General features: G+C 32.7%; 1 long non-coding RNA gene across 1 annotated transcript in view; it reads left to right on the forward strand.

Moving 5' to 3' along the window:
* Positions 1-5,019, forward strand: part of LOC127548838 (uncharacterized) — a 29,624-nt gene extending 24,605 nt beyond the window's left edge. Inside the window, exon 4 of the long non-coding RNA XR_007950474.1 lies at positions 3,707-5,019. This is a non-coding gene — a long non-coding RNA (uncharacterized LOC127548838). The remainder of the gene's footprint in view (positions 1-3,706) is intronic.
* The last annotated feature ends 4,110 nt before the right edge of the window (positions 5,020-9,129 follow it).

Below are 9,129 nucleotides of genomic sequence, written 5' to 3' on the forward strand. Positions count from 1 at the left end.
ACAAAACCCCAATATAATCAAAGGCTGAAACCCCAAACCTTTGCTACAAATCCTTTCAGGATTTGGCCCGCTGAGAAAGTTGTTTTCTCAGTGTAATAAACCCATTTTTTTGCCACAAATCTCTACTGCATTCATTCAGGATTGTGAATTCTTTTGCAAAGCCTACAACAAAGCCTAGGGGATCTCTCAATCCTCATTTCTCACACCTCAACAAATAGGTTTATTACACTGAGAAATAACTTCCCAGAGGGCTAGTTCCAAAGGGATTAGCAAAGGTAGGTTTTTAGCAAAGATGGGTTTACACTGAGAAATAACTTCCTCAATGGGCTTTTCTGATTAGAAATTGGCAAAGGTTTGGGGTCTCAGCCTTTGACTATATTGAGTTTTTGTGGCCCTAAACTAGGGAGCAATTTCTAGATGAGTTTGAGGGACTAATTTTCAATTCAATAAAGGGTGGTGATTATGCCCCAGACCAAGATCTCCAATTGAATTGTAGGTGGAGATCGCTATGGGAGTTTCCCTTATAAACAGGAGGATGGGGACCCTCCTAGAGGTCAGGAGAGATTTGAGATTTTTAGGGTTTCTCTAGCCAAGGTCCATACCCCACAAAGATCAAGGGGGACACAGTTTATATCAGTTGCTAGTCTTGCTAATAATTGAAAAATACTCTGAACTTTGCTGCCTCTGTTTTTTTTTTTTTTTTTTTTTAATGGCAGATTTCAATTATGACAAAAGTCACAGCTTTTTCCATTGTACATCTATAATTCTTCTTCACTAAATTTACTTTTTTCAGTTAACCAAAATTCTTCTCTTCTTTCTCCTCCTTTCCACACTATCATTGGGGGAAAAAAGTCCTTGTTAAATATATGTAAAATCAAGCCAAAATTCCTCCACTAGTCATGTCCAAAAACTATGTCTTTAATCTATACTCCAAATCCATTATCTTTCTATCAGGAGTCAAGTAATATGTTTCATCATGAATTTTCTGAAGTTGTGGTTGGTAATTTTGTTAATCACAGTTCTTAAATCTTTTAAATTGATTGTTTTTATATATTGTTGTATAAAAAATTTTTTTTGGTCTGTTCATTTCACTTTATATTAATTCTGCCACATTTATATATTATAATTTGTTTACCCATTCTCTACTTGGTGAGTATCCCCACTGTTCTAATTCTTTGCCACCACAAAAAGAGCTGCTATAAGTACATGAGTTCTTTTTATTTTCTTTGATCTATTTGGAATATATCTAACAATGGTGATAATGCTAGTTTGAAGAGTATACATAGTTTAGTACATTTTTTGGAGATAGTCCCAAGTTGCTTTTCAGAATGGCTAGAACAGTTCCCAGTTACACCAATATTTATCTATACCGTTTTCCCACAGTCTCTTCAACATTTGTCATTTTCCAATCAAATGTGTGTGAAGTAATACTTCAGAACTGTTTTAATTTTCATTTCTCTAGTTAATAGTGATTTAGAACATTTTAAAAATATGGCTTTTGATAATTCAGATATCTTGCTCTCAAATTGCCTATTCAAATTCTTTAACCATTTGTCAGTTGGGGAATGGTTGTTAGTCTTATAATTTAAATCAATTCCATATATGCCATAGTAAAAAAAGGTTTTTATAAGAGAAACTTATTGCAAAGATTTTCTCCATTATCTGCTTCTTTTTAAATTTATCTACATTGGGTTTTTTGTGTCAAAAAACTTCAAATTTTATGTAATCAATACTGTCCATTTCACTTTCTGTGCTCTCCAGCCTTTGTTTAGTTATAAACTTTTCTGTTCATAGATCTGACAAGTAATTCTTTTCATGTTCCTCTAATTTGTTTATTTAATTCTTTATGTCGCTTGGAGCTTTTCTTTGTATGCTGTCTTTATAATTTATTTGATGTTAAATTATCCCCTGTCTTGCAGCCTTTCTTCTATTGTTACCTGAATTCTTATTTAAACCTTTAATTACTACTTAATTTCCTTTTTTTTTAATTTCTTAAATATTACCCTTTAAAGAGTATATTTCTTGAAGGCAGACTTTTACCTTTTTGTATACCTTGTAGTGGCTGACACAAATTAGGTGTTCAATGCAATCAGGGGATATAGTGTCAAAAAACAGTGCCTGTCCTCAAGGAACTTATATTTGAGGGCATACTGAAGTCAGCTCAAATTATCTAGAGAAAGCTGGTTGATAAATATTAAGTGTGAGCATTTCTACCTTAGAAATTCACAAGCATTACATATCAGGGCTTGGTTTATTGTTTTGCTGATTATGTAGACTTTAGAAAATGATGGAAAAATGCTACGATGTAGATTAAACTTTAAAGTGTGTCATGAGAATGAAGGGGTGGTGGCTAAAGAGGGTTGTTAAGTATTACTGGAACATCCTGTTTATATTCTACTGGGGCTGGATCCATGGATAGATTTCAGGGGTGTTTGTGAACTTGAATGGGAAAAAATTACATATTTATTTCAATAGAATTGGTTTCTTATGTTGCTTATTTTGTATATTTAAAAACATTCTTCTGAGAAGGGCCGCCAGATTGAAAGGGTTCCGGGACCAAAAAAAAAAAAAAAAAAAATGAAGATTCCCTAGTATAAGCAAAGTAATACCACATAATTCAAGAGGGAGAGAATGAATCTTTCATTTGATCTGTGACCTCACTGATGTGGAAACTCCTTCCAAAGATACAAACTGCAAGCCATTCTCTGCACCTCTTGTCCATGTCCTCCCATAAATCCTTTACAGGTAGATCTACCCAAAATGTGGAGGATCTTCCACTAGATCTCTTGATAGTAAGTGGGTACCAAGATATCTTGAAGTCTGTCCATTAATTATCCTTCATACTTGCTACAAAATCAGCTATCTCCTTTTCTAGTCGTATATCATTTTTATAATCTCTTCTATATACATGATTTGTCCTTGCTAATAGACTATAGCAGGTTTATGCTATGGAGGTCTCTACTAACCTTTGGGTGACCTGAAATTTTTGATCCTTGGGGATTTCATGATTCTAGGATCCCAGTATCATAGATTTAAAGCTGGAAGAGATCTCAGAAGTTATATGATCCAAACCCCATTGTCTTACAAAGGAAGAAACCAAGACCACATGGAAGAAATTCCTGGAAGGAGACAGGATTCAAATCCAGATCCTCAAATTTTATTTCTCAAACTCTTTCCACTATACCATCGCTTTACATTTGCTGGGGTGTGAAATTATAATTGGATTCCAAATCAATGATTGTCCTCCATTTTGTGCCAAGCTTCTTGCGAATTATGTATATTATGGTAAACTAGGGAACACAGACTACAAGCACTCTATTCTCTGAATGTGCCCACCACAAGATTGAGACAAGGGGTTTGTGGGCAGAACATTCTGGGCAAACTAGAATGTTCCAGATACAAAGTTCCTAGCTCAACCACAACTTCCTTATATACAAATGTTCCATACACAATTTCTCTGTTTCAACCTCAATTTCTCTGTTCTGATTGATCAGCCAATCAGTAACAAGCAACACCTATGTTGCCCCCAATTATTATAAACTTGCCATGAACCTCATTAATGATTAGAAAGATGCTCTGTTAGCCCTCACAGTGTGTCCTTGGTGACTGAGGAGCCTTAGATGCCATTTTTTTAAAGCAATTGCAAGCTTTGCTAATAAATTGATCATTTTTTAAAATTTATTGCCTCAGTTTATTTTTATTGCAGATTTCAGTCATGACAACTGGCAAGCGAGGCAGATGGTAAGAAAAGAGACCCCAGACCCCAAGGCAGCCCTCTCTGAGGAACTCCTTTAATCTGGTAAGATTTCTCACCGAGAGACTTCTCTGAGAAGAACTATCTCAGAGGTCAGACTTCTCCTTAACTTCAACTCAAATTTATTCAAACCAAGATAAACCCTTAAATGGGAGACTCTCACCAGCAGGAAATGAAATTCTTGTCACAGGTAGAACAATCTCTTCAAATTATAGAAGATTCTCTATTAAGGATAGAACAGTTTCTCCTGCAAAAGGAAGCAGAAAATTCATTTCTCCAGCAAATTAAAAAAACCTTATTGCAAGCAGAACAATCTCTTCTACAAGTAGGAATATCCCTCAGGCGCTTAGACAGAGAAACTGAAAACAAGGCCTTGGACTCTATGCACTAGCATTACATTTTCAAAAAAATAAAAAAGAAGAAGAAAATAAATCTTCCAAAGAAGTGGGGCTTAAAGAAAAATTTATATAGTTGCCTTTTAATTGATTTCAAAAGACACTGTAGTTGGAAATTACAATAAGATTTCTCTGAACTGATGCAAAATGAAGTTAATGGAACCAGGAGAACATGCACAATAACTATATTGTAAAGTGATTAACTGTGAATAATTTAGCTATTCTCAGCACTACAATGATCCAAGACAATTCTGAAAGACATATGATGAAAAGTGTTATCTGCTTCCAGAGAAAGAACTGATGGAGTCTGAATGCAGATTGAAGCATATTTTTTTAAAAGCTTTCTTTTTTTTGCTTTCATTCTGATACATGTTTTCTTTCACAACATGCCTAATATGGAAATATGTTTTGCATGATTGCACATATATAATCTCTATCAAATCTCTTGCCTTTCAAGGATGGTGAGAGGGGAAGGAAGTAGAGAATTGGAAACTTAAATTTTTCAAAATAAATATTAAAAAATTGTATGTATTATTGAAAAATTAAATATAAAAACTTTAAAATGTTATATGTACATACATATGTATGTGTTTCTCTGAACTGATTTGCCTATGTGCTATTCTTTTCTTATGATGAATCCCTACATGAATTCCTGAGCCCCTGAGGAGGATTTCTTAAGGGACAATTGCTTAGGAAACTCTGAAACCACCTATAAAATCTCATGAGAGATACATTTAAGTGCTATATTTAAGAAATTCAAGTAACAAGTGAGAAAAGCCCTAAAATGCTTTAAATTAAGCATTAAAAATCCAGAAAACCCTTAATGTGGTCATCTCTATATAAATATTAAATACTAGCCATACTAGATTACTCTGTGCTGGGTTTTGATGTGAATGGTGTGGAATACCAGGACTGATAAATTAAGACATTCATTCTGTATCAAATGCACTTGGATGAATCATACTCTAAATTTTCTATGAAATTTGATATGTTGAAATGCTGATATACCATATTTCCCTCTTTTAATCTGGATGTTATAAGATTGTGTTAGAAGAATATTTTAAAAGTGCTTGAAAATTGTTAAATACTTAATTGGCATATTTTGCTTTAAATTGGATGATAATAATAGCAACAACAATAACTTTCTGCTGAAAAAATAGTGAAATTCTCATAAACTATCCTTATATATAAGGAGATAGATATCATCTATATATCTATCTATATATATCTATATAAGGAGATATAATATGTGATATATCTCCTTATATATAAAGATAGTTTATGAGGATTTATATATATATATATCCTTATATATAAGGTTCCTTGGAACTTTCTACTAGAGAAGGATTATGAAATTTTAACAATCCTGTGGCCAGCATGTTGTAAAAGTTTGTAGTGTTGCAGTTTGAGGAAGTAGAACCTCTCCCAGCCAAAGTGGAAAAACTGCAAATTTACTTAAAATAGAGAGATTTATCCAAGTTCATTTTTAAAATCATGAGAGTATAATCTGTAAATAATTAGTGCATAGTGAAGTTACATTTTTGAAATAACTATTGTGTGTGTGAACACATGATGTATAAAACTTTAGAATGTAGTTATTCTTAGATAAAGAATCAATAAAATATTTTTATATTTATTAAGAGATGAAATAAAAAAGCAATAATTCAGCACTAAACTATGATTAGTGAAATTTTGCTAACTGAGATAAAATCTCATGGGACTGAACTTTAATATTGTTCTGAATCTTATTTTCATGTATCACTATCTGAATTGTCATGAAGCCAATAGTCCACTATCCAAGGGAAATGACATGTGCTTTCCAAAGGGAGGACAGGCTGAAAACTTGTACAGGTAGATATCTGACATCAGAGAAAAGTTAAGGGGATTGACTGGTAAAGTAAGACCCTCTTAATTCAGTTTCTCAATTTTGTTATTTCCTTTCTGAATAGAAAATTTTCCCACCTGGTTAATTGTGAACTTGGCTTACACCCATGAAAAATCTGGAACTTTTTTTTTTACAGGATTGACTGGCAGATGTGACTTGTGCCTGTTTGTGTCAGGCTTGTCTATGTCCTTGAGAAGGCAATTTTGATAATATCATAACTGTCCCTTTTTCCTTTATAGCAAATTTCTACAATCAGGGTAAGTAAACTGAAAGTTTTTGTAATACTCTACTCATTAACAGACTACCATTGAAACATCTTTGAGTTATTAAAATTAAATGCAAGCATGAAAGATCCAATGAATAAAATTGGGCCTGCCACTTACTTTCTCATAGGCAAACAATACAAACAGAATAAAACTGCACTTTTTAATAAGAAAGTTCTGGTTAATTTTATCCAGTAGCTACAATAGTCCAATTTTGTAGAAATAAAGTATAAAACATTTTGATTTTTCATCATCCAAAATTTGGAGAGAGAGAGTAAGACCCTTATTTACACCCATATTTAACTTTTGGTTGAAGCTCTATGCCTATTGTAAAAACATCTTAAAACCTGGGAAATGAATTACAAAATCTCATGTGGGTTCTTACACTCATATATTTTTAGTCTTTCAGGATTATATGAGAATTAAGACAAAAATACAAAAGTCATTTAATTTTTATACATATGTACATATATACATATACACATATGATTAGCTTTCTAAATATAATAAGTTCTCAAAATTAGATGAAGGAAAGACATATAAAATTGTACTCAGTTATTATAAAAACCAAATTGAGGAAGTTGCACTGAATTTTATTAAGTTTTGGCACTAGTCGATTTTAGCAGAAATTCCGAGAATTCTGAGAAGTGTTCCAGAACCATAGAAACAGATCTATTGAGAAAAGACCCTTTCAAAGCTGCCTTGAGAATGAGATCTTTTTCATACCATCTAAGGGTAAATGTTTCCAAGGATTAAACAACTACATGAGACATCTGGCACTCAAGATACAAAAGTGCTTATTAAATGAGCATCATGACCAAATTCGAAAATGTGAGGTTGATTGACAATTAATGCTGATTGAGGTTATATTACATCAAGTCTCCTTGTATTCTAAATGCAGTTTAATCTGTAATTTGTCCTATAGAGTCTTTAAGGGATTATCCAGTTTAAAATCAGTGTCTTTTTTAAAGGCCTTTTCCAACTTCCAGATAAAATAATTAATTCCTATAAGTTTATGTTATAGTAATTATTTGTTTGTGGTGTATTATAAAGCTTAATGTAAATGTTAAATGCAAATTTTAAAATTGTTTATTTGAGATATTTCACCATGTCAGAATAATTTTTTAAGAAGTACATCTCTAGGAATAGAAACGAGTGCAAGGGATAATGTTGTAAAAAAATTACCCTGGCATGGATTCTGTCAATATAAAGTAATTATTAAATAAAAATAAAAAAAAAAGAAGTACATTTCTTTATCATTATACACCTCTCAGATTGGCTAAGATGGCAGGAAAAGATACTGATGAATGTTGGAGGGGATGTGGGAAAACTGGGACATTGATGCATTGTTGGTGGAATTGTGAATACATCCAACCATTCTGGAGAGCAATTTAGAACTATGTTCAAAAAGTTATCAAACTGTGCATACCCTTTGATCCAGCAGTGTTTCTATGGGGCCTATATCCCAAAGAGATCTTAAAGGAGGGAAAGGGACCCACATGTGCAAAAATGTTTGTGGCAGCCCTTTTTGTAGTGGCAAGAAACTAGAAACTGAGTGGATGCCCATCAGTTGGAAAATGGCTGAATAATGGAATTTTATGGAATATAATTGTTTTATAAGAAATGATCAGCAGGATGATTTCAGAGAGGCCTGGAGAGACTTACATGGATTGATGCTGAATGAGATGAGCAGGACCAGGAGATCATAGTACATGGTAACAAGAAGATTACATGGCAATCAATTCTGATGAACATAACTCTTTCCAACAATGAGATGACTGCTGCCAGTTCAATGATCTTGTGACAAAGAGAGCCATCTACACCCAGAGAGAGGCCTGTGGGAACTGAATGTGGATCACAACATAACATTCTTACTCTTTTTGTTATCCCCTTTCATTTTGTTTTCTTACTTATTTACTTTCTTTTTTTGATCTGATTTTTCTTGTGCAGTAAGAGAATTATATAAATATGTTTATACATATTGGATTTAACATATTTTAATATGTTTTACATATATTGGATTGCTTGCCATCTCAGGGAAGGGATGGGGGAAAGGAGGAGAAAATCTGAAACACAAGGCTATGCAAAGGTCAATGTTGTCAAATTGCCCATGCATATATTTTGAAAATAAAAAGCTTTAAAAAAAAAAAAAGTACATCTCTAAAAATATCTTAATTAAATGCATAAATTTAACCTCATCAGGTAGAGACAAATTAAACATTGATTAAAATCTGATGAAAACCTAACAAATCTTCCCAATTAGAATTTGTAGCAACCATTCTTTAAAAGACAAGATTATTACAAATTTGACAACCTAGTACTCTTTAAATGAATTATATCAAACTTTAAACAAAATAGCCAATAAAAATTTGGGTAGTTTTAATGAACTTCCTTTCCTGTCTTAACCCAGCTTTTCTGCTTCTGCAATTAGGCTTTTGCTATCTTGAGAATTTTCCCATGGAGACAATTTATCATACCCTATAATAGGACCTCTTTTTGCTGGTTCTATTGGCTATTCTCCTGGTTCCTAGAAGGAGGCATTTTGATAACTATCATCAAATAGGGTCTTCTTATCTTTATGCCTCGTAATTGTATTTCTGTTTTGTATTCAACATTATATGATCAGTTATACCAAAACTTGATCAGATTTGAATTCAAGACCTTGATCCAGAACATGATATGTAAAATTATCTTTTAGAAAATGATTCAATTTATTTTGACCTTGCTACTCTGCTTTTGTAAGAAATGCTTTAGCTTTAAAGTGAAGTGATCCAGAAAATACAAGTCTTTTAAAGATCAAAGGGGGCTATTGTGAAATTGTAATTATAATTG

Source organism: Antechinus flavipes, chromosome 2, assembly GCF_016432865.1.
Source record: "Antechinus flavipes isolate AdamAnt ecotype Samford, QLD, Australia chromosome 2, AdamAnt_v2, whole genome shotgun sequence".
Classification (NCBI taxonomy): domain Eukaryota; kingdom Metazoa; phylum Chordata; class Mammalia; order Dasyuromorphia; family Dasyuridae; genus Antechinus; species Antechinus flavipes.